The following is a 26791-nucleotide window of genomic DNA, read 5'->3' on the forward strand; positions in this document are numbered from 1 at the left end:
TGTGGCAACTGTGTACCGCATCGGCACCAGGGAAGAAGCCGTTCAGTAAGTGCTGTTTCCTGGCGCTAGGTGCTGAGGATTGCTCTCATTATTCTCCCCTGCTGTTCCGGCTATCAGTGCGAGCAGGGGAGAATGATGAGTTATATTCAAGTGAGAACAATGATAGCAGGCAGCGGTTGATGGGATGATGGAACTATTACTCCCATCAGCTTACACCTTCTGCCACTAATAAGTGATAGCAGGTGCGGCTCGGCTGATGGGAGTAAGTATCAGCTGGCTCCTGTGCTGTAAATAATTATTTAAAAAAAATAAATTACCCATGTGGATTCTCCTGTATTTTCTTTAACCAGCCAGGCAAAACTCATAGCTGGGGTCTGCAATCCTCAGCTTCAGCAAGGCTCTTTATCAAAAATAGAGGGGTCCCCACTTGTTGTTGTTGTGTTTTTTTTGTTTTTTGTTTTTTTTTTAAATAAAAAAACATCGTTGGGTCCCAGCTGGAAGCTGGTAAGGGGCCTTTGATATTGGCACCCCCTCACCCAGCCTAAAAAGTAGCAGCCTGCAGCTGCCCAGAGAAGGCACATCTATTAGATGCACCAGTTCTGGCGCTTTGCCCGGCTCTTCCCATTTTCCCTGTAGCGGTGTCAAGTGGGCTTCATATTTGTGGGGTTGATGTCACCTTTGTATTGTTCGGTGACATCAAGCCCACGACTTAGTAATGGAGAGGCGTCTATAAGACACCTATCCATTACTGATTCTATAGTTGTTTATTAACACACAACCAGAATAGTGTTTTATTAGAAATTAAACAAAACACAGTTTTCCATTTTCATTTAAAAATAACAAACAGTTATACTCACCTAACACCTAATTCCACTGAATCCCTCGTCTCCTGTAAGAAAATAAAAAAACAACAATATCCCTCACCTATTCGTTGTTTTGTCCCATGCTGTAATCCATGTCTGCGGGATAAATAGTTTTCAACCTGGACGGTGCCGAGATGCAACCGTCCAGGCTGAGAACCACTGGTGAATGAGCTGCTGCGAGTGCAGCCTCAATGACTAGCCGTGACATCACCGAGGTTACCTAGCCTGGCTGAACTGCGGGTCCTCTGCACCATGGAAAAAAAGTAAGTGTTGAGGTCACCACAGTTCAAGCTCAGTGTCTTCACAGCAGATCACTGAGAATTTTTCAGAAGGTCAGCGTGTTTTGCCCAAGGTCCTTGGAAACACACTATGTACACAGACCCATTCACTTGAATGGTTCTATGTGTGTCAGTGTGTTTGGTACGTGTGAAAACTGTCACCGCACCTACAAGAGATATGGATGTGTGAAAGAGCTCTTACAGGGGTTGTCTTGCTAATTGCCTTTCTTGTCTAACTGTTGCCTTTTCCATTTGCACAACAGCAGGAGAAATTGATTCACAATCAATGTTACTTCATAACTGGACAGTTTGATTTCACAGAAGTGTGATTGACTTGGAGTTACAGTGTGTTAAGTGTTCTTTATTTTTTTTGAACAGTGTGCATACATATACAGTATTCAGGATGGAGGGGGATGCGGCAGACCACTGCTCTGATGGGGTAATTCCATTTCAAGCGAAAAAAAAAAAAAAAAAAATATATATATATATATATATATATATATATATATATATATATATATATATATATATATATGTGTGTGTATATATATATAATATATTGAATTTTTCTCTTCGTTAGCAATTTTTTTTTTTTTTTTTTTTTTTTTTAGATGTTCTTGAAAACCTGAATTTTGGGCTTGTATGACTTTACATTTGTTATCATATCTCGGGATAGAATTAAGACGAAGATATGGGAGAGGCATAATTTTGTTCAAAATTGTACAGGCTTTATTTTGACATGTTACAATACTGTTGATATTTGTTTTTGAGAAGTCGCATTCTAAAATTTTAATGGACATTTATGGGAAAACTAATACATTTTTCAAAAAATGCATGTGTTCTTGGTTACTTTTGTTCACGGATTCAAGTTGGTATCTCCGTAGGATTGTATTTCAAAATGTGATTTTATAATTGCAGTCTCCTAATCATATATTTAATGCTAAACTTAAAGCATCAATATTTGAAACCTTTTTAAATATACATGTAACATTTTTTTTTTTTTATTACATCACTAGACATGGCCTTTTGCAAGTTTTTAAATAGAAAAGTACAATAATTCATCGAGCTATAAAATAAAACAATATGAACTAGTCTTAAACTATTAATAATACGTTGTTAAACTTAATTTTATCATCATAGTAACATAGTAATTAAGGTTGAAGGGAGACTTTAAGTCCATCTAGTTCAACCCATATCCTATCCTAACTTGCCCTAACATGTTGATCCAGAGGAAGGCAAAAAAAACCCCATGTGGCAACAGTAAGCTTCACATTGGGGAAAAAAATTCCTTCCCGACTCCACATACGGCAATCAGACTAGCTCCCTGGATCAACGCAATATTAAGGAGACTAGTGTATATACCCTGTAATATTATACTTTTCAAGAAAGGCATCCAGTCCCTTCTTAAATTTTAGTAGTGAATCACTCATTACAACATCATATGGCAGAGAGTTCCATAGTCTCACTGCTCTTAAAGTAAAGAATCCGCGTCTGTGAGTATGCTTAAACCTTCTTTCCTCCAGACGTAGAGGATGCCCCCTTGTCCCCGTCACAGGTCTAAGAGTAAAAAGATCATTAGAAAGGTCTTTGTATTGTCCCCACATATATTTATACATTGTAATAAGATCACCCCTAAGCCTTCGATTCTCCAAACTAAATAACCCCAAGTGTAATAACCTGTCTTGGTATTGCAGACCCCCTAGTTCCCTAATAACCTTGGTCGCTCTTCTCTGCACCCGCTCCAGTTCAGCTATGTCTTTCTTATACACCGGAGACCAGAACTGTACACAGTATTCTAAGTGTGGTCGCACTAGTGACTTATATAGAGGTAAAATTATGTTCTCCTCATGAGCATCTATGCCTCTTTTAATGCATCCCATTATTTTATTTGCCTTTGCAGCAGCTGCTTGACTCTGGCCACTAAATGTGAGTTTGTCGTCCACCCATACACCCAGGTCTTTTTCAGTGACTGTTTTGCCCAGTGTTTTACAATTAAGCACATAATTATACAACTTGTTCGTTCTACCCAAGTGCATGACCTTACATTTATCCCCATTAAAGCTCATTTGCCATTTATCAGCCCAAGCTTCTAGTTTACATAAATCCTCCTGTAATATAAAATTGTCCTCCTTCGTATTAATTACCCTGCAGAGTTTAGTGTCATCTGCAAATATTGAAATTCTACTCTCTATGCCCCCTACAAGGTCATTAATAAATATGTTAAAAAGAAGCGGGCCCAAAACTGACCCCTGTGGTACCCCACTGCTAACCGTGACCCAGTCCGAGTGTGCTCCATTAATAACCACCCTTTGTTTCCTATCCCTGAGCCAGCTCTTAACCCACCTACACATATTTTCCCCTATCCCCATTGTTCTCATTTTATGTATCAACCTTTTGTGTGGCACCGTATCAAAAGCTTTTGAAAAGTCCATGTACACCACGTCCACTGCATTCCCTTGGTCCAGTCCGGAACTTACCTCTTCATAAAAGCTTATCAGATTAGTCTGACTGGAACGGTCTCTTGTAAACCCATGTTGATATTGGGTCATAAGGTTATTCTTCTCCAGATACTCCAGTATAGTATCTCTTAGAAAACCCTCCAGGATTTTACCCACAGTTGAGGTTAAACTTACAGGCCTATAATTTCCAAGTTCAGTTTTTGTCCCCTTTTTGAATATTGGCACCACATTTGCTATACGCCAGTCCTGTGGTACAGACCCTGTTATTATGGAATCTTTAAAGATTAAAAATAGTGGTCTATCAATGACTGTGCTTAATTCCTGCAGTACTCGGGGGTGTATCCCATCCGGGCCCGGGGATTTGTCAATTTTAGTGATTTGTAGACGCCGCCGTACTTCCTGCTGGGTTAAGCAGGTGACATTTAATGGAGAATTTTTATCCCTGATCATGTTATCCATCATGGGATTTTCTTGTGTAAATACTGTTGAAAAAAAGTCATTTAGCATATTGGCTTTTTCCTCATCCTCATCCACCATTTCACCCAGACTATTTTTAAGGGGACCAACACTATCATTTTTTAGCTTCTTACTATTTATGTAGTTAAAGAATATTTTGGGATTATTTTTACTTTCTCTGGCAATGAGTCTCTCTGTCTCAATCTTTGCTGTCTTGATTTGCTTTTTACAGAATTTATTTAATCTTCTGTATTTATTTAATGCCTCATCACTACCTACTTGCTTTAATTCTCTAAATGCTTTATTTTTATCTCTTATTGCGCCCCTTACAGCTCTATTTAGCCATAGTGGTTTCCTCCTATTTCTCGCATGTTTATTCCCATACGGTATATATTGTGCACAGGTCCTATTCAGGATGCTAATAAACGTCTCCCATTTTCTTTGTGTATTTTTATGTCTCAGGATATCGTCCCAGTTAATTGCACCAAGATCATCTCTCATCCGTTGGAAATTTGCCTTCCTGAAGTTTAGTGTCCTTGTAACCCCTCTACTACACATCTTATTAAAGGATACATGAAAACTTATTAATTTGTGATCACTATTACCCAAGTGACCCCCAACCCTTACATTTGATATGCGGTCTGGCCTGTTGGATAATATTAGGTCTAGCAGTGCCCCCCCTCTTGTTGGGTCCTGAACCAGTTGTGAAAGGTAATGGTCTCTCATAGTAGTCAAAAACCTATTACCTTTGCTGGAACTGCAGGTTTTGGTTCCCCAATGTATTTCAGGGTAGTTGAAGTCCCCCATAATAATGACTTCTCCTTGAGTCGCTGCTTCATCTATTTGCTTTATGAGGATATTCTCTGTAGCTTCCATTATTTTTGGAGATTTATAACAAACCCCTATCAGTAATTTATTATTTTTCCCCCCTCCCCTTATCTCTACCCACAGGGACTCTACATTTTCATTAGATTCATATATATTATCACGAAGGATGGGTTTTAAGGATGATTTTACATATAAACACACGCCTCCCCCTCGCTTATTTGTACGGTCATTTCTGAACAGACTATAGCCCTGTAAATTAACTGCCCAGTCATGGCTCTCATCCAGCCATGTCTCAGATATCCCCACCATGTCATAATTATGTTCCAACAACATTAACTCCAATTCCTCCATTTTGTTGGCGAGACTTCTGGCATTAGTATACATGCACTTTATGTATCTCTCTGTACCTCTATTCTTTCTTAAATTATTAACTGTTCCACCCCCACCCCCAATGTCATTATTTGTGCCCAGGTCTCTATCTGCACTGTCTTCCCCTCCTAAAAAAGGAATACCCTCCCCCCCCGTCCCTAGTTTAAACACTCCTCCAACCTTCTAGCCATTTTCTCCCCCAGCACAGCTGCACCCTCCCCATTGAGGTGCAGCCCGTCCCTAGCGTAGAACCTGTAGCCAACTGAGAAGTCGGCCCAGTTCTGCAGGAACCCAAACCCCTCCTTCCTACACCAATTCCTGAGCCACTTATTAACCTCCCTAATCTCCCGTTGCCTCTCTAGCGTGGTACAGGAAGTATTTCCGAAAATACCACCTTGGAGGTCCTTGCTTTAAGCTTACAGCCTAATTCCCTGAAATCATCTTTAAGGACCTTCCACCTACCTCTAACTTTGTCATTTGTGCCAATGTGCACCATGACCGCTGGATCCTCACCAGCCCCTCCCAGTAATCTGTCAACCCGATCAGCGATGTGTCGGACTCGAGCGCCAGGTAGGCAGCACACCGTTCGACGATCCCTGTCTTTGTGACAGATTGCCCTATCTGTTCCCCTAATAATTGAGTCTCCCACTACCAGAACCTGTCTGGCCTGCCCTGCTCTCCTATTTCCCCCCTTACTGGAGAAGACACTCCTCCGGCTTTCAGAGGACATGCCTTGAAGCAGCAGTGCTACTCCTGCACTAACACTCCCCTCATCTGCCAACTTTGCAAACTTATTGGGGTGTGCCAGATCAGGACTAGCCTCCCTGGTGCTCTTCCCTCTACCCCGCCTTCTAACTGTCACCCAGCTAGCTGCTTCATTGTCCTGCAGCTCCAACCTAGCATCCCCCCCCTCATCTATCCCATTGAGCGTCTGCTCAGTGAGCAGAAGACTCCTTTCCATATTGTCTATGGATCTCAGTGTTGCCAGCTGCACATTTAGATCCAGTATCTGGGCTTCCAAATGCACAACGTGCTCACATCTTGCACAGCAGTATGCACCCTCGACCGGCTGTTCAAGGACTGCATACATGCGGCAAGACGTGCACTGGATGGCATTGGCAATAGTGGAGCACATCCTAATGGGGATTGCACCAGACAATAAGATAAGCAAAAATAATTAAAAAAAAAAAAAAAAGTATTACTGTAACAGCAATTCAGTAAGACCTCCCTTGGAAACTCTCTGAATCTAAAGTCACTGAATTTCAAGTCACACACTTACCACAGTTCGCACTTACGCTCAGGTCACACTCAGCTCGTTCACACTCGCTCAGGAAAAAGATTTAAAAGAGTTTTGTTTTTTTTTTTTTTTCCCCTTTCACCAGCACACCACCTTGCTGCTCAATGCACTTCCAAAAGGAGTTGAGCCCCAACCAGCTGCCCCTTATAAACCCTTAATTACTGTATGAACTCCCACCCTTAATTAACCCCTTGTGAATATAGTTACACCTCAAGATTTAAATGCAATATAGTTTACCCTTAAAAACACAGATAGTAAAAGAAGAGATTAACCCTGAAGAGAGAAAATATAGGTTAAACAAGCCCCCTAAGCCCCCCAAAAATTGAACAGGTAGAAAGCACTCAGCAACTTACAATTCAGCAACTCACACAGGTATTTGTTATAGGTTTTCCAAATACCTCTTAACTGAATTTCAAGTCACACACTTACCACAGTTCGCACTTACGCTCAGGTCACACTCAGCTCGTTCACACTCGCTCAGGAAGAAGATTTAAAAGAGTTTTTTTTTTTTTTTTTTTCCCTTTCACCAGCACACCACCTTGCTGCTCAATGCACTTCCATCAATTTGTCCCTTCTACTGTGGGAACTGTACGGTAATATTCTCCGCAATGTCTTACTAACAATTGTTTCCTTTTGTGTCAGAGTATGTACGGCTGTTATTAACTCAAGTGGAGGCAAACCCCATATCTGATTTTTTTTTTTTTTTTTTTTTTTTTTACGTCTAATATGTCTGGTTTTCTTGGGTACCCCAAGGACCGTGATGGACCAAAGGGTGCGTAAAAGTCACTTCTTTTTCATTGTCATAGTCTTGGGAGAGTACGTTAGCCAGCCAGCAGTGCTGATCATATTCACAGGTTACAAAACCAGTTATGTCATCCGTTACCAATCTGGTGCCATATTCATTTCATTGACTTCAATGTCGTTAAGAGAAAAAAAAATCTTTGTTTTCATTTGTTTCTCTTCATGGAATGACAGTGTGGTATTGCCGAGTCCCTGTGGTGGGTTCTGCTTCCTGTAACCAATGTTTTAACAAACTCTCCTCTTCTTTGTAGACCTGGTTTGTACAGTACATAAACTGAATGTTGGGAATAGTTTTCTCACTCCTGTTGAAAAGTTGCATGGATGTTAAGATTTGGTGTGAGCACGGCCTCTTGAGGCTAGCTCAAGCTGCAAGACATTTCACGGTGCTTCCTAAATCATCAGATACACCTGCAAGGAGCTGTGACAAAAAAGTGCTATTCACCTTCCACTCCAAAATCTTTCTTGTGATGGCATACATTTTAAAAATGTTTTCCTATTTTTATACTGTGAAAAAGAGCCATTCGAGAAGTAGCGCACCTTGCGCAAACTTGGTAGGATGTCACTTTTTATCACTGAAATATTTTCTCCTTTTTGGAACAAGTGAACAGCTATTCAATTACGAAGTAAGCATTTAGATATCCAAACAACACTTTTTTTTAATTTTATTTCTGACCGTAAGCAGAGCTGGCATATTACTATTCATCTAAGCAGTCAATAGACCGGACGCTGCGCTCATAGCACATAACGCTGGGGTAGACCTTGCACAAGGCACACACCGTAGGGTCCACTCCTGAAACAAGTATCACTGATGATGCTTCGCTTTAGGATGGCAAACAAAGTAAAAGAAGTGTTGAGGTGTCCCAGCCCCCTCCCCTTCAATGATGCTTAGTTTCAGGATAAAGGAGAGTAGCAGCAGTGTCAACCAGCAGATTTGTTCAAGCATCCCATCATGCACTGGGATTCTCAAACAAATCGTCATAGGAAGTGGGTAATATAGACAGACAGAACCCTGAATTGCAGTACAGAGTTTATGGTAGGGAATTTTACTAAGACTTGAATTACAAAAGTTATAATTTTTGAAAGATTTATTACTGTATATACTCGTGTATAAGCTGACCCCCCCCCTAAATTTGCCACAAAAAACTGGAGAAAACTTATTGACTCGTGTATAAGCCTAGGGTGGAAAATTCAGCAGCTACTGGTACATTTCAAAAATAAAAATAGATACCAATAAAAGTAAATTAATTGAGACATCAGTAGGTTAAATGTTTTTGAATGTCCATATTGAATCAGGAGCCCCATATAATCTATACAGTTCATGACACCCCATAAGATGCTCCATAGAATAATATGCCCCATATGCTGCCCCCATACGATGCTCCATAGATTATGTCCCCATATGCTGCCCCCATAAGATGCTCCATAGATAACCCCATATGCTGCTGCCGCTGAAAATAAAAAAGAAAAAATGACATCCTCGCCTCCCGTCACTGGGGGTCCGGTGCCAGTGTTCTGAGCAGGTGGGGACAGGTGCCGGTGTCTCCGCTGGGTTAGGACCCCGGCACTGGCGCTATTTACCGATCCCCGCTCTGTCTGCCTGGTCTTCTGTCAGTGACGTTCAGGCAGAGGACGCGGTGCGCACTAACTATGTCACCGCACCCTCTGACCTGAACATCACAGAAGACGCGGAGGACAGAGCAGCGCGCTGGAGCGGGGACAGGCGAATATAGCATATACTTATCCCCTCCTGGCACAGTCTCTGCAGCCCCCCCTGCTTCTTCCGGTCTCAGGCTCCTTCCTTCAGCGTTCACGTGGTACAACTCTTTGAAGTCATAAATTTGTGCATATTCATGACTTTAATGAGTGGTACCACGTGAACGCTGAAGGAAGGAGCCTGAGACCGGGAGAAGCAGGGGGCTGCAGAGACCGCGCCAGGAGGGGGTGAGTATGACCTGACACCCCCTCCCCTCCGACCCCCTGGTATATGACTCGCGTATAAGCCGAGATTGGGACTTTCAGCCCCAAAAAATGGGCTTAAAATCTCGGCTTATATGCGACTATATACGGTAATTGAAATTTACTTTTGCGTTTCTTTAAGAATGATCAGCTGGTCACAAAAACATTGTACAACGTTTTCTGCACTTTTCAAAATTGTGTCAAAAAGTACATATGTCACCAAATATTCACGGTTTATAAGTTATACTATCTTATCATAGTCTCTTCAAAATTTATTTTTTTTTTTCTTCTTTTTTTTACTTGGCAAGCCATTACTGGATGCCTTTTTTTTTTTTTTTTTAACAGATATTGGGTAACAGATTGAACTCTTTTCTGGACACATTATTTGAGACACATACTTTGTAATCACCAAGGTTGGACTTGTCAATGTGAATATCTTTCAGCTTACCTGTTTCAATCAGAAACTCTGTATTCTGATGTGAGATGCATACTGAGTGTGCCAGGATTATCAAAATCCTATTTTGGCAGAAGTTGAAATGAAAAAAAAAAAAAATCATAGGTCTTTTTCAATTTGGTGAGAACCAGCCTCTTATGGACATGAGTTTTCTTACCAATCACTTTCATAGGCACACAGTCTTTAAATTAGTTTGAATTCTCTAACACACACTATTACCAGGTGGGAACAAAATCTCAAAAGAATTAAAATTGTATAGGAAAAATTCATTGATTCACTTGACATGGACTGACGTGTTGATGAGGGCTGGAATGCTGATCACATTCTGAACAAAAAATGATGAATCTCGAACCTTCGTAGGAGGAAAATCACTGACGTGTGAACAATCCCCTAGGTTGAGCTATTTTATAAGATTAGTCCTATTGTATATATGTAGAACTGTTGTAAGCTGTTGCTAAAATCAACAGCACTTTCTTGTTTTTTCTTTTTTGTTATTCTCCTACCTACAATTGTGATCACAAACTATTGAAACCTGGGCATGGCTACGTATTCCCATAATGTTCCCTCGATAAAAAGGCATTACAATCTGAAGCACTTATCTCCATCCTTTAATAGGTGATAAATGTTTGATCAGTGGGGGTCTGTTCACTGAGAATCACACTAGTTAGCAGAAATATGCAACCACGGGTCTCCATGGACCCTGCTACTGGAACACGCACCAGGATTCAAGGACTTATACTTGGGACTAGACTGTCCGTCTGTGCAGAGAAGTTTAGGTCTGAGGTGGAACCTGTCAGCCGATACCTTTTGGTTTCTAAATCAACTGTGCAGACAAAAAACATTCACTAAATGTGGTGTCCTGTCAGTGGTAAATAGCTTATACGATCCACTGGGATTTGTAGCACCAACTACCATACAAGGTAAATCCCTTCTGAGACAGCTTTCCGAAACCGTCAAGGACTGGGATACCCCACTCCCTCCTGATAATGAACCGAAATGGGGAACCTGGAAGCAGTCTTTGTGTGCCTTAGATGAAATCCACATACAGAACTCCATGTGTTCTCAGACGCATCCACGGAGGCCATTGCAGCTGTTGCCTACCTCAAGGTAACGGGATCCGACAATCGAGATCATGTTGGGTTCGTTTTTGGCAAGGCTAAGTTGGCTCCCAATCCTGACCACACTATTCCCATGCTGGAACTTTGTGGGACTGTGCTTCCAGTAGAACTCGCAGACTTTATTCAGCATGAGCTGGACACCAACATAGATGACGTACAATACTGCAGTGACAGTAAGGTTATCTTGGGTTACATCTATAACCAAACAAGGCGCCTTGTGTATGTCAATAACTGCATCGAGAGCATAAGGAGGTCTTCCAAGCCTGAACAGTGGCACTATATCCCATCTAAACTTAATCCAGTTGACCACGCCACTAGATCTATGTCTATATGTTCCTTTGCTAACTCTTCTTGGCTTTCAGGTCCGAAGTTTATGCTGGAACAAAAGGGTACTGAATGTGTCCAGGAAACTTTCAGCATCCAGGATCCGGATGACGATCCAGAAGTCCGCTCCGAGGTCAGTGCTCTGGCCACGAACACTAAACCAACCTCCAGCCTCAGTTGCCAGCACTTCGAACGCTTCTCCAGTTGGATGAAACCCGTCAAGACTATCGCAAGGTTAGTCCACATTGCGAGATCTTATCACAACTCACATGGAGACTGTCACGGTTGGCACGTCTGACATAAACCATTCTCTGCTGAGGACATTTCTCACTGCGAGTCCCTTATAATACGTTACGTCCAGCAGAGCGTATTCCGTACTAAATGGGAATGCTTAAACCGCAAACAGCAGATCCCTCTGAGAAGCACCATTGCCAATTTGAATCCAGTAATGTGCAGCTTCGGGTTGCTGAGGGTCAGCGGTCAATTAAATCGAGCCAAGCTAGGGGTTTCAGAGCAACATCCATGCATCATTCCCATCATTCCCAGTAACCATCATATCACCGATCTACTGATCTGGCACTTTCATGAAAAGAGCAAACACCAAGGCAGGCAGAACACTGAGGGCATGTTACTGTCTTCAGGGCTTTGGACCATAGGTATGAAAAGATGTGTAGCAGGATCACTACATCGCTGTGTGCAATGTCTCAAAGCCAGAGAAAAACGGATGCATCAACAAAAATGGTTGACCTGCCCTCTGACAAAGTGCCATACAACCTTTCACTTACGTTGGTCTAGACGTCTTTGGACCATGGATGGTATCTGCACGCTGAATTTGAGGCAGCCACGCCAACCGCAAACGTTGGGCCGTACTCTTCACTTGCATGAGTGTCCGTGCCGTTCACATAGAGGTGATAGAATCTATGGACACATCCAGCCTAATCCACGCTCTTCACGGTTTCTAGCGATCAGAGGCGAAACAGCTGAGGTCTGACCACGGAAGCGACTTCATCGATGCATGTCGAGAGCTGAATATTGACATCAAGCCAATTCAAGATCAACTGGCAGAAAGAGGTTGCACCTAGATTTTCTATCCACCACATAGTTCTCACATGGGAGTTTCCTGGAACAGGATGAACGGGATCTCACGCAACATCTTGAACTCTATGCTTATGGATGTAAACCCTTCAAGACTTACGCATGAGACCTTGGTTACTCTTCTGGCTGAAGTTTCTGCCATAATCAATTCAAGACTCCTTGTCCCAGTGTCAATGGATCCCGAAATGCTGACCATTCTTACGCCAGCTGCTCTTACCCAAAGATCGGGAGTGAAGAGTCAATGGAGAGTTTACTCATGCAAACACTTACCAGAAGCAGTGGAAACACGTAGAATACCTTGTTGATTACTTCTGGAACCGGTGGACAAAGGAATATCTCGTGGTTCTGCAAGGAAGAAGAAAATGACGACAAACTGAACTTGGGAAAAAAGGAGACTTGATAATAAAGGAACAACAAGCTCAAAGGATCGACCGGCCTTTTGGGATATGTTACAAAGGCCTTCCCTGGTCAGGATGGTAAGGTCTGGAATCTGGAGCTGAAGGTCCTTAGGAAAGGTGAACCTAACACATTTCAGAGGCCAATCCACGAACTTGTATTAATACTACCGATCGAGGACATTCCAATAAGATGAACGTTGAACAGAACACCGCACTGGTACTTTGTTCATGGATTGCTGGTGGATCGGAGACAGTTTGGCCTAGTGCAGCTTCTCCGATCAGAAGATGGGTACTTTTTGGATAATCTCAAGAACTGATTTAAAGACATTCATCTGTGTTGTTTGAAGTTATTATTATTGTATGCATGTTTTTGTTCTTTTCTAGGTTGTCGGACTTTGTTTTAAAAGCACTAGTATAGTGACATCCCTTATGGAATTTCAGACTGGGAGTGTGCTGTTCCGTTTATGGTTTATGTATTGTGTTGTTTTTCATGTTTGGTATAGTCACATTCTTACATGTCACTGATCTTTTTTCGTATAGCAGCCTGTAACTAATTCTTATGGGTTTGCCTTCCACTTCCGGTTCAAGGGTTACGTTTTCCTCTTAGCAGCCATGTCATTTTAGTTTCACTTTCAGAGGGAGAGACACCCTTGCACCGAGCTGAAAAGGGCATCAGTTCTCAACCACACTCTCTTGCTGTTCTCTATCACACTTACAGTACTTCTCCAGAAATGCAGATGTAAACTATTACCGATCACACGCTGTATGTTCAGATTTACAAATAAACAATTCTGCATTGCACAATCCCCAGTATGCATCATCTCTCCGGATGCTGAACAGCATTGGGCCTGTCTGCACTGCATTGAGGATATGGTGGTAGGAATCTCTCCCAGCCCCAATCAACCACATCTCCATTTGCTTCATGTAGGGACAGAACAAGCCATGCATATCAGGACAGGGACGGGGGAGTTATGCATACCAGGACAGGGATGAGGGGGCAATGTGTACCTGGCTTATACTCGAGCCAATAAGCTTGCCCTGTTTTCCGTGGCAAAATTAGGTGCCTCGGCTTATACTCGAGTCGGATTATACTCAAGTATATACGGTAATTGACTACTTTCCCTGCCAGCATTATGCTAAATATAAATAGTGATGTTTACAAATAAAATATGTCACTATAGTGGGAAATGTGCGCTGGCTTCCAAATATAGAAATATCCATGTGGTCTTGACTACAGTATATTTTCTGTTACAGTCTTGTCTAATTGTTCGCAATGTCTGTGGCTGTTTTGAATTGTGCATATTGTTTATAGACAGCCAGCCTAATTGATGACCTTAAAAGTACAAATCATTATATGTCAGTCCAAAATCTGCTAAATGTCAAATCAAAAAGCGAAAATGCTTAGAAATTGGCTTGCATACAACATGTTAAAGTCTACTAGTATTATTATTTATTTATATAGCGCCATTGATTCCATGGTGCTGTACATGAGCGTACATATAATCAAGCGAGTATAATAAGAAATATGAAATGCATCAAGAGTGTGATATTTCACACTGACTACCCTTTAGAGCACTGGTCTTCCAACCCCAACAAATATGCCACATTAAGGCTAAGTGCCCATGTTGCAGAAATGCTGCGGAAATTAAGGCATTCTATCTTTTACTATTGATGCTGCATAGGCAACATCAATAGTAAAAAGTTGGTCACACTTGTCAAACACTATGTTTGACAAGTGTAACCAACCTGTCAATCAGTTTTCCAAGGGATGCTACAGATCGCTTGGAAAACACTAGCATTCTGCAAGCTAATTACGCTTGAAAAACGCTAGTGTTTAGAGGTAATACGCATGCCAATTCCGCATGTGTAACTTCCGCGGCAATTCCGAACATGTGCAAATAGCTTAAGGATGGCTGTTTTGCATAGTCATCTTTATAAAAGATGCCTGTACACTGCAATCAGTCAGACTCTAACCTCTACAACATGGGCAAGATTAAAGAGGTTTATAAGGATGTCAGGTACAAGATCATAGACCTGATAGGAATGAGCTACAAAACCGTACGTAAGATGTTGGGTGAGGAGATAACTGTTGGTGCAATAGTAAGAAAATTCTGCCTATGACCCAAAGAACACCATCCCCACAGTAAAGCATGGAGGTGGAAACCTTATGATTTTGGGGTCTTTCTCTGCTAAGGGCACAGGACTGCTTCACCCAGTCAGTGGGAGAATGGATGGAGCCATGTACTGTAAAATGCTGAGACAACCTCCTTCCCTCCACCAGGACATTAAAAATGGGTCATGGCTGGGTCTTCCAGCAAGACAATGACCTAAAACATATAGCCAAGGCAACAAAGGAGTGGCTCAAAAAGAAGCACATTAAGGTCATGGAGTGGCCTAGCCAGTCTCCAGACCTTTAATCCCATAGAAAACTTATGGTGGGAGTTTAGCTCCGAGTTGGTAAGCGACATCCTCAAAATCTTAATGATTTAGAGATGATCTGCAAAGAGGAGTGGACCAAAATTCCTCCTGACGTGTGCAAACCTCATCATGAACTACAAAAACGTCTGACTGCTCTGCTTGCCAAGGAGGGTTTTACTACCAAGTATTAGGCCTTGTTTGCCAGAGGTATCAAATGCTTATTTCCCACTGCAAAATGCAAATAAATTTTATATACTGTGATTTTCTGGACTTTATTTTTAATATTCTGTCTCTCAATGTTAAAATTAACCTACCCTCAAAATTATAGACTGTTCATGTCTTTGTCAGTAGGGAAACTTACAAAATCAGCAGGGGATCAAATAATTATTTAACCTCAGTGTGTGTGTATGTGCGTATGTGTGTGTGTGTGTGTGTGTGTGTGTGTGTGTGTGTGTGTGTGTGTGTGTGTGTGTGTGTGTAGATAGATATAGATATATATATATGTGTACAGACCAAAAGTTTGGACACACCTCATTCAAATAGTTTTCTTTATTTTTATGACTATGAAAATTGTAGATTCACTCTGAAGGCATCAAAACTATGAATTAACACATGTTGAATTATATAATTAACAAAAAAGTGTGAAACAACTGAAAATATGTCTTATATTCTAGGTTCTTCAAAGTAGCCACCTTTTGCTTTGATTACGGCTTTGCACACTCTTGGCATTCTCTTGATAAGCTTCAAGAGGTAGTCACCGGAAATGGTCTTCCAACAGTCTTGAAGGAGTTCCCAGAGATGCTTAGCACTTGTTGGCCCTTTTGCCTTCACTCTGCAGTCCAGCTCACCCCAAACCATCTCGATTCTGTTCAGGTCTGGTGACTGTGGAGGCCAGGTCATCTGGCGTAGCACCCCATCACTCTCCTTCTTGGTCAAATAGCCCTTACACAGCCTGGAGGTGTGTTTGGGGTCATTTTCCTGTTGAAAACTAAATGATGGTCCAACTAAACGCAAACCGGATGGAATAGCATGCCGCTGCAAGATGCTGTGGTAGCCATGCTGGTTCAGTATGCCTTCAATTTTGAATAAATCCCTAAAAGTGTCACCAGCAATGCACCCCCACACCATCACACCATCTCCTTCATGCTTCACGGTGGGAACCAGGCATGTAGAGTCCATCCGTTCACCTTTTCTGCGTCGCACAAAGACACAGTGGTTGGAACCAAATATCTCAAATTTGGACTCATCAGACCAAAGCACAAATTTACACTGGTCTAATGTCCATTCCTTGTGTTCTTTAGCGCAAACAAGTCTCTTCTGCTTGTTGCCTGTCCTTAGCAGTGGTTTCCTAGCAGCTATTTTACCATGAAGGCCTGCTGCACAAAGTCTCCTCTTAAAAGTTGTTGTAGAGATGTGTCTGCTGCTAGTACTGTGTGGCATTGAGCTGGTTTCTAATCTGAGCTGCTGTTAACCTGCGATTTCTGAGGCTGGTGACTCAGATGAACTTATCCTCCACAGCAGAGGTGACTCTTGGTCTTCCTTTCCTGGGGCGGTCCTCATGTGAGTCAGTTTCTTCGTAGCGCTTGATGGTTTTTGCCACTGCACTTGGGGACACTTTCAAAGGTAACCCAATTTTTCGGACTTACTGACCGTCATTTCTTAAAGTAATGATGGCCACTCATTTTTCTTTACTTGGCTGTTTTTTTCTTGCCATAATACAAATTTTAACAGTCTATTCAGTAGGACTATCAGCTGTGTATCCATCAGACTTCTGCACAACACAACTGATGGTCCCAACCCCATTTATAAGGCAAGAAATCCCACTTATTTAACCTGATAGGGCACACCTTTGAAGTGAAAACCATTTCCCGTGACTAACTCTTGATGCTCATCAAGAGAATGCCAAGAGTGTGCAAAGCCGTAATCAAAGCAAAAGGTGGCTACTTTGAAGAACCTAAAATATAAGACATATATTTTCAGTTGTTTCACACTTTTTTGTTAATTTATATAATTCCACATGTGTTAATTCATAGTTTTGATGCCTTCAGAGTGAATCTACAATTTTCATAGTCATGAAAATAAAGAAAACTCTTTGAATGAGAAGGTGTGTCCAAACTTTTGGTCTGTACTTGATATTTATTATTTAAAATAGGAAGGAGGCAGGGATCAGTGACCTGTCATAAGTGGAGATGGGCGGACACCTGATGTTCGGGTTCTGCCGAACAGTTACAAAAAGTTTTGGGTGCCAGACCAGTACCTGGACCCCATTAACTTGAATAGGGGGCTTGAACATCCAGTGTTTGCTGTGCTGTAATGTGCATGACAGTTGATGGGACTACAGTGAGTTGATGGGACTACAGCTCCCATCATCTGACACCGGCTACCGCTAACTACAGTGAGAACAGAAGCGGCGGATGGGAGTTTTCATCAGCTGCTCCTGCACTGTAAATAAGTAATTAAAAAAAAAAAAATGGCCTGGGTTCCCCTGTATTTTTGCTAACCCGCCAGGCAAAACTCACAGCTGGGGGCTGCAACCCTCAGCTATCAGCTTCAGCAAGGCTAGTTAGCAAGAGTAGAGGGGTCCCCACACTGTTTTTTTTTTTTTTTTTTTTTTTTTTTTTTCCATTATTTAAATAATAAATTCGGGGTCCCCCAAATTTTTGACAACCTAAAGCAGACAGCTGGGGGCTGGTATTCTCAGGCTGGTAAGGGGCCATTGATATAGCCCCCCCCCTCTTGCCCTCAAGCCTAAGAACAGCAACCTGCAGCTGCCCAAAAAAGGCGCATCTAAACACTAGCACTTTTAAAGTTGAAGTTTCAGCCCTCAGCTCATACTTTGATCAGACCCTAGCTGACCATCGCTGGGTGAGGAGATTTATGATTGCAGCCTCTCGCCTATAACCTAGTTCTCCCAATTTGGTCCCAGCTTGGGATCTGAACATGGTCCTCAAAGGCCTCACATAGAGATTATAGACGTGGATAAATTTTCTGGGAAAGCAGCTTTTCTGGTGGCACTGGCCATCACAACAGCGAGAATGGTAGGTGAACTACAGGCCTACTAAATCGGAGGACCTTAAGAACCCTAGAGGACAGAATTATTTTCCTCCTATATCCATCTTTTTTTACCTAAGGATTCCTCTGAGTTCCATAGGTCCCAAGAAATCGTGCTGCCTTCTTTTTGTTAGAACCCGTCCAATGCTAAGGAAATAGTCCCATACTCTAGATGTATGAAGAACAGCCCTTCACTATCTTCACAGGTCAAAACCCTGGAGGAAGGACCAGAATGTTTTCATACAACCCTTTGGAAAAAATAAAAACTTTTTTTTTTTTTTTTTAAACTTTGGAATTTTTTTTCACCACTTAGATAAAGAACCTAGACATGTTTGGTGTCCATGAACTCGTAATGACCTGGAGAATCATAATGGGAAGTTAGTTTTAGCATTTAGGGAACATAGTAAAAAAAAAAAAAAAAAAAAAGCAAAGCAAAAAACAACTGCACTTTTGTTTTCAATTTCACCGCACTTGGAATTTTTTTCCCGTTTTCCAGTGTACGATATGCTAAAACCAATTTTGTTGTTCAAGAGTACTAGTCGTCCCACAAAAAACAAGCCCTCACATGGCCATATTGACCGAAAATTAAAAAAGTTATGGCTCTGGGGAAAAAGGGGAGCGAAAAAAATCTAAAACAAAAATACCTCTGGTCATGAAGAGGTTAATATTTTTAAGAACTTTTTTTTTTTTTTTTTTTACATCCTATTTTTTTGCATGCTTCAATAGTCTCCATGGGAGACTACAAGCTGCAGTTGTCTGATCAGCTCTGCTACATACAGGTGATCTTATCGCCAGTATGTCGCAGAAATGCTCACTTGCTATGACAACCATAGAGGTCTGCTGGAGACCTCTGTTTGTCATGCCAATCCATTGGTCACTCGGGATCACGAATTGGGGTCACTGATAGGTTTGATTTCCAGCGCCCTTGCCGGAAGCGTGAGTTAAATGCCGCTGTCAGAGATTGACAGCAACATTTTAACAGGTTAACAACCGCAGGTGGATCGATTCCACCCACAGTTGTTGCTGGCACATGTCGGCTGTATAGATCAGCTGACGTGCCCAGAAAGGTGAGGGCTCAGGGCCGGAGCCCGCACTAAACCAGGGGAGTCCTACATTGGCGTACTATTACACCCGATGTCGAAAAGGGGTTAATGTCTAATAACGATTTGGCCTTTGAAAGGAAGGTTCTCAAGGCCATTGTTCCCCTCCCTTGTCCCCTTTTCCCCTCTCTTCCTCCCCTTAAAAAATGATTCTTTGACACTCCTCGTATGTAATGTTGTGGAGGGTGACTAGAGAAAATTAGAATTACGCCGGGATCACACTACCATGTGTGATGCGAGAAACTCGCACAAGTCTCTCGCATCCACACTCAGGACCGGAGCTGCGGCTGCATGTATTTCTTTGCAGCCGCAGCTTCGGTCCTGCGTGCCGGTGGCAGCGCTGGGTGTTGATGCGAGAGACTCATGCGAGTTTCTCACATCACACACGGTAGTGTGATCGCGGTTATACCGGTAATTCCATTTCTAGGAACCCTCCACGACAGCACGACAGCAGGGGTAATCCCACGCTATTTGTTTCATTTGGGTGATGTAAATAAATATTGAAGCATTCATACCTGTGTAGTCCTTTATAAAAACAGAGGAATTGGGGTGGGGCTATTTGACCTCTTTGTGTTTCCTGTCCCTATTAGGGCAGGTAGTATCTGCCTATGGTGCTGTTGTGGAGGGTTCCTAGAAATAGAATTACTGGTAAGTCTAATCTTATTTTTTTTTTTTTTTTTGTCTCCGCACCTCTGAATAAAAAAAATGATAGAAAGTCTTATGTTCTCAAAATGGTATAAATATATATATATATATATATATATATATATATATATATATATATATATATATATATATATATATATATATATATATATATAATTAATATTTTTTTTTTTTTTTTTTTTTACTATTTCAGTACATTTGGTATCTCACATTTTTTCTTACATTGTAAAATGCATGGTGTCCTAAAACTGCAGCTTGTCCTGCTAAAAACTTATGTGATTATGTCGATAGAAAAGCAAGAAGCTATGGCTTTTGAAAGTAAGGGAAAAAAGTGCAAAAAATTAGAATTGGCTGTGGTGGGAGGTCATTAATGTGGTTTGTGCTACCATGCGTCTTGTGACTGATACAAAGTAAACCTTCTTCAGCATATGGAAGAATTTGGGGTACTGAATGAAGATGGTGTGATTGGGAGTTTCAATTTTTGGCTTTCAACTGAAGCTTTTAGTTCCAATAAATGTGATTTGGCTCGTCAATGGTTTCCGTAATGTGTAACTGGGAACGTCATAGAAAGTATTTGGCTTCAAGCTCTGTCTCGTATGTCTTAAGATGATGAAAGCAAACAATGCAGCCAGGTCTTTTGGCTGAAAGTGTTTGTTTTATTTCATCTCTGCTATTCTTTTCAACTCTGCCTACAGATGAGTGCAGTGATTTACAGGGGTCCTTTCTTTCTAACTAATGACTAGCATTGCACTTAACACTTTGCACATAATAGATGCACCACTTAAAAAAAAAAAAATGCTTCAATGGTAACCATCCGACAAGTTGTAACCAGGGCGGTGGAGTTGGTATAGAATGAACTGACTCCGACTCCTAAAACATACCTTTAGGGTACCGTTACACATAGCGATGCACCAGCGATCCCGACAACGATATGGATCGCTGGTGCATCGCTAAGGGGTCGCTAGTGAGCTGCCACACAGGCAGATCTCACCAGCGACATAGCAGGGGTCGGGGGTCGCTACTTACCTGTCAGACGCGGCGATCCTGACGTCCTTCTGCCCGCGTCGGCACCACAGGAAGCTGTCGAGAAATGATCCAGGACGTTCTCGCGTGACCAGCGATAACCAGCGGGGGAGCCAGTCGCAGGTAAGTATCACATGTAGCGATATCGCTAGCAATATCGCTGCTACGTCACAAAATCGGTGACTTTACAGCGATATTGCTAACGATATCGCTATGTGTAACGGGGGCTTAAATTGGGCTCAGTACTTCAGTGCAGGATGTGCTGTAAATGGTTTCATAAGAATTTGGGAAAGTTATGAAATGTCCAATAAATGTCTGTCTCTTGGCTTTTAGCCGAGATGAATCTGTGCTGCACCTTATCTACGTGCTCAGTAGTGACCAGTGCTGTGGGGTCTTGAGTTGGAAGTCAGGAAAATTGAGGTGTCTGAGTCGATGGTTTGGCTTACTGACTTGACATCCCTGGTTGTAACTCCCTCTAAGGCTGTGTGCACACGATGCAGATTTGCAGCGTTTCCGCAGCGGATTTTACCGCGCAGAAACGTTGCATATCCGCATTGTGATGTACAGTACCTTTAAAATGAATGGAAAAAAAACCGCTGTGCAGACGCTGCGTATTTTTCCGCGCGGTTTTCCTGCGGTACAAAATCCGCAGCATGTTACTACTTTTGTGCGGTTTTCTATCTCCCCTGTCGCCAAATTCGCAGGGGGAAACCCGCAATGGAAAACCGCACAAAAACCGCATGAAAACCGCGTGAAAAATGGAAGAAATCCGCAGGAAAAATGCAGGTCATTTGACCTGCGGTTTTCTTCCATTCTGCACGGAAAAATCCGCAGGGCTCAAAACTCCGTCTGCACTCAGCCTTAAACCACGTTCACATGTTCAGTATTTTATATCCGTATTGGTAAGCCAAAATTTAGGTGTGGGTGAAAAATGCAGAAGTGGTCATGGTGAAGTAACCCAAGGATTCTCCACCAGGCACTATTTACCATCCAGTTGTCATTGGATGCATCCACTGCTCCTGACTACACATGCGCACTGTGGTCTCGTCCAGCTGGATTCCTTCCAGTATAGCTCTGCTATGCATCCATGATTGAGAGCATTCTACACTTTGACAACACAATTCTTCTCTGCGCTGTGTGGTCCTGGACAGTAGTCTCTGTCCGATAGTATCTTCTACTATCTGCATCAGCTCATCATGTAGCTGCATGTGTATTTTTATATTATTGCCATATTAGCAGGTGAAATCATCAATCTAAATGGGCCAATTTGTTTTATCTGTCAGTTTACTTGCCCATTAGGGGATAATAGCCGCTGATGACATTACATCTGCACGACCCGCGCATATCATGTAAAGGTGAGTGGGGTGCAGCGTCATCAGCACCAGTTAGAACATTGATAATCACTACAATTGACAAGCAAACGCTTAGTGTAACTGCCAGTTTTGTGCCCATTAGTGTGAATAAAAACCATTAAGCAATTATTTGCAATCATTGTGTTTTTATGCCACGCACTATGCTTTTTTACATAATGTGCAATGTCATTTTTTTTGTTAGCGTCAGTATGATTGTGGCATACTACACATCTAATGGGCAGATACACATTTGTTAGGCCCTTAGTTATCTTTCAGATTGTAGGAGAAAGATCTACAAGGCAAGGCGATGGATTGTAACACTAAGAAATATTATAGAAGTTTCGATCATCTACTTCTGAAGATCAGTGACCAAATAACTGTGTACAAATATACCAGTAGACAGTACGCAGTGGTGGAGAGAGGCTGGGATCGCCTTCTTGTCATCTTTGAAGGAGTATTTTCCTTTTTCATTCCAAGTTTGAAAGAAATTTTTGCTTTTCCCCACAATTTGAGGCAATTACATCCTGTGAGGGCTTATTCTTTCACAGTGAGAGTTTTTTTTTTTTTTTTTTAGATGGCACTATATATCCTGAATAGAAAAGCAGAAATAATGTATCAACCTTGTACATTCTAAATCTTGGTTCTTTTGTTGGTTCGCTTTGTCAAATCAGATTTGTATAATAATAGTGTTGGCACATCATTAACTAAGTGGCTTTGAGAACAAGGAATAAAGCAGCCTCTTCACATTCCATTGTGGAGTTGTTCATGCATGGTGAATACTGGACATCAGAATGACAACTAACAGAGCTTATATATTATAGCAGTAACATTATAACCACCTGCCTAATATTGTGTACATGATACTAATGCCGCCTAAACTGCACTGAGCGACGGACGCCACAAACCTCTGCAGATGCCCTGTATTTTATGTGCAGGTGCATTATCCAGCTGAAAAAGGCCTCAGCAGTTAGGAAATTTTATTGGCAGGCATGCAGATACGGGAGTCAGTGGGTGCTCTCTCCCCGTGTGCAGAACTCTCCTCAGACAACACAGGGTGAGAATAAAACAGTGTGGGAATACTTTATTGAACCACAACACACAATAGCAAACAGAACAGTCCCAGCAAATACCCAAGATGGTGCAAACTACAGTCTCACCCTTCCTCTGACTCTCCGTGATTAGAGCTGCTTCCAGTGTCCCATACCCCCACCAGCAGCTTCCCACTTTTGGAGGGCCCCTGCAGTGAGGAGGTAACGACAAACTTGGGAAGCTAACCAAGAGCAGTGAGGTATGTGGCCAGGTGAACTGATTGTCCCAACCTGAATTCTTTAAGATGTCTCTGGAGTTTCAGTGATGGTCAGTGAAGCAGTCCTGTGTTCTACCAGCTGAGTCCATAGTACCCTAAGCTGAGAACCTGAAGAGTCACCCTGACCAGAAGAAAGTCTCTTTGTATAGTGGCATGTAACCTATTTTTAGAATTAACCAGTGTCCTTTAGTCCACCCTCACAGATAAGGGGAAGAATGGTGATGAGCATGTTGCCTTGTTTGAATATGTAATCTATTTGCATAGATTTTCTTCCTCTGTTTTAAAAATCCACAAATCTGGGATAGACTATGTATAATTAGCATGGCAGTAGACCTCACAATTCATCAAGGGTAAGAATACACTGTTATATCAAATATCAGCTTGCAAGTCAATATTCCAGGCTTGCACAAAGAAAAGTTTGTATTCTTGACCAACCAGAAATCAACACTTAAATCTAAAAGCCAACGTACAGATAAAAAGTACATTTTTCTTGGTTTGCTAAACATAAGCTGGAGTCACACATAGCGACTCGCCAGCGATCCCGACAACGATATCAACGTGTCAGGATCGCTGGTGAGTCGCTATGTGATCGCTGGTGAGCTGTCAGCTTCACCAGCGATCAGCACAGCGATGCCGAGTGCGCAACGCACGTCCCTTGGATACCCGATGTGTACGTTAGTTACCAGCAGATCGCTGGTCTCCCGCCTGTCACACGCAGCGATGCGTGCTGGCCAGCGGGAGACCAGCGACAAAAGAAATGTCCAGCGGCTTCCATCAGCGATACTGGCAGGGGGGCCGGTCACTGATCGCTGTCACACATAGCCATCTCGCTGGTGAGATCGCTGTTGTGTCACGAAACTTGTGACTCAGCAGCGATCTCGCTAGCGAGATCGCTATGTGTGACAGGGCACATAGTTTTCTGGGTAATTAAGATATAATCTGATTTCTACACAGCAGGGAAAAGGGGTGTATGTGTACTTGGTCCTCAGCTATGTTTAGGTATGACATAAAGAACTAGGACCTGTGGGTTCCCGTAAGAACTTTCCTCAGTGCATCACAATGCCACTGCCAGTTTACCCTTTCTCCATACAGCATCCCGGTACCATTTTTTTCCCAGGTACAGTGACTTGCGAAAATATTCACCAGCCCACCCCCCCGGCTTTTTAACTATTTTGTTATTTTACAACCTGTGTTGGTAAAATGAGAAAAATACATTAAACTTATGGGCTCAAATAACTAAAAATTGGCATGTACATATGGATTCACCCGTTTTGTGATATGAAACCACTAAACATTTCTGGTGCAAGCAATTACCTTCATAAATCACATGATTAGTGAAAGTAAGTCCACCTGTGTGCAATCTAAGTGTCACATTGTCAGTATATACACACCTTTTCTGAAAGGACACGGAGGCTACAACATCATTAACAAGAGGCACCACTAACCAAACAACACAATGAAGACCAAGGAGGTCTCCAAACCAGTCAGGCACAAAGTTGTTGAGAAGTACAAGTCAGGGTACTTGTATATATAAAATTGAATGTGTGTATCACCAACCAATCAGGAAGCATCTTTCATTTCACCAGAGCTCTTTAAAAGAAGCTGAGCTGTAATTGGTTGCTATGAGCAACAGTTTTGTCACTCCACAACAACACCTCAGCAGACAGTGACCGGGTGGGAGAATTCTAACATCTCCGGGAACATAAACTCCCAGCCATTGTCTGCCCTCCAGAAAGGAGCAGAGAGCACATGACAGAAATAAATCCCCCCCCCTACCGTTCCCATATACACATCCTACATCCCATAGGCACATCTTCCCTCTTAAAGGGATCTCCGGTATGGAAGTTAGGGCAAATCCCTCAGCGCTCTGATTCTGACCCCAGGCTTCTATTAAAGGGATCATTGGTATGGAAGTCAGGGCAAATCCATCCAGCGCTTGGGTTTGACCCCAGGCCTCTCTTAAAGGGATCCCCGGTATGGAAGTTAGGACCGTTCCACTCGGCTCTGTGGTTCTGACCCCAGGGTCTCTTAAAGGGATCATTGGTATGGAAGTTAGGGCAATTCCACTAAGGCCTGGTTCTGACCCCAGCCCCTCTTAAAGGGATCCCCAGTACGGAAGTGAGGGTAAATCCATCCAGCGCTTTGGTTCTGACCCCAGGCTTGTCTTAAAGGGATCCCTGGTATGGAAGTCAGGGCAATTGCCTTCAAATGCTCTGGTACTGACCCCAGGCTCTCTTAAAGGGATCTCCTGTATAGAAGTTAGGGCAAATCCCTCAGCGCTCTGATTCTGACCCCAGGCTTCTATTAAAGGGATAATTGGTATGGAAGTCAGGGCAAATCCATCCAGCGCTTTGGTTTTGACCCCAGGCCTCTTAAAGGGATCCCTGGTATGGAAGTTAGGACCGTTCCACTCAGCGCTGTGGTTCTGACCCCAGACTGATTGGATGATGTGGGATATTAGGGGTAGTAGTCCGGGGGCTCTGGCTGATGGGATGATGTGGGACATTAGGGGTAGTAGTCCGGGGGCTCTGGCTGACGGGATGATGTGGGATATTAGGTGTAGTAGTCCGGTTGCTCTGGCTGACAGGACGATGTGGGATATTAGGGGTAGTAGTCTGGTAGCTCTGGCTGACTGGATGTGCTGTAAATAAATAATTCTAGCAGACCACTGACGGCGACGGATCTGTCACCATCTGTCTTTTCGACGCAGACAAAAAACTTTACTATGTCCGTTGTATCCAGACAACAGACTCTGAAATTCCGACGGATCCGTCAAATGATGGATGAAATGGACAGCCATCCGTCGCTAATGCAAGTCTAGGAGAAAAAAAGGATCCATTTTTTTCAAAAGAGGGCGGATTTCGACTGACGTCAAAAGACTGAAGTGTGAAAGAGGCCCAATGGACCTTATCTTGATGTTTGTTAAGCCCCTTGAACCCCCAGGTGCTTGACAGAAGTTTAGAACATAGAGCCGTGGAAAGAAATAAAGAAAAAAAATCACATTTCTCCCACAAAAATCTTTTTTTAGCTGCAAATTTTGTATTTTCACAAGGAGAAAATGGACCTCAAAGATTGTTAAGCAATTTCTCCTGTGTTTACGGATACTCCATATGTGGTCAAAAACTACTTTTGAGGCATAGTGCAAAGCTGAGAAGGGATGTAGCGCCATATTACCCGCA

General features: G+C 42.4%; 1 protein-coding gene across 2 annotated transcripts in view; it reads left to right on the top strand.

The window, feature by feature from the left end:
* Nucleotides 1-26791, top strand: part of TES (testin LIM domain protein) — a 167052-nt gene that overhangs the window by 14810 nt on the left and 125451 nt on the right. The gene's annotated exons all lie outside the window — the stretch shown is intronic.

The sequence above is a fragment of the Dendrobates tinctorius genome, unplaced genomic scaffold (genome assembly GCF_039654945.1).
Source record: "Dendrobates tinctorius isolate UK_male_01 unplaced genomic scaffold, ASM3965494v1 ptg000035l, whole genome shotgun sequence".
In the NCBI taxonomy this organism is placed as follows: Eukaryota; Metazoa; Chordata; class Amphibia; order Anura; family Dendrobatidae; genus Dendrobates; species Dendrobates tinctorius.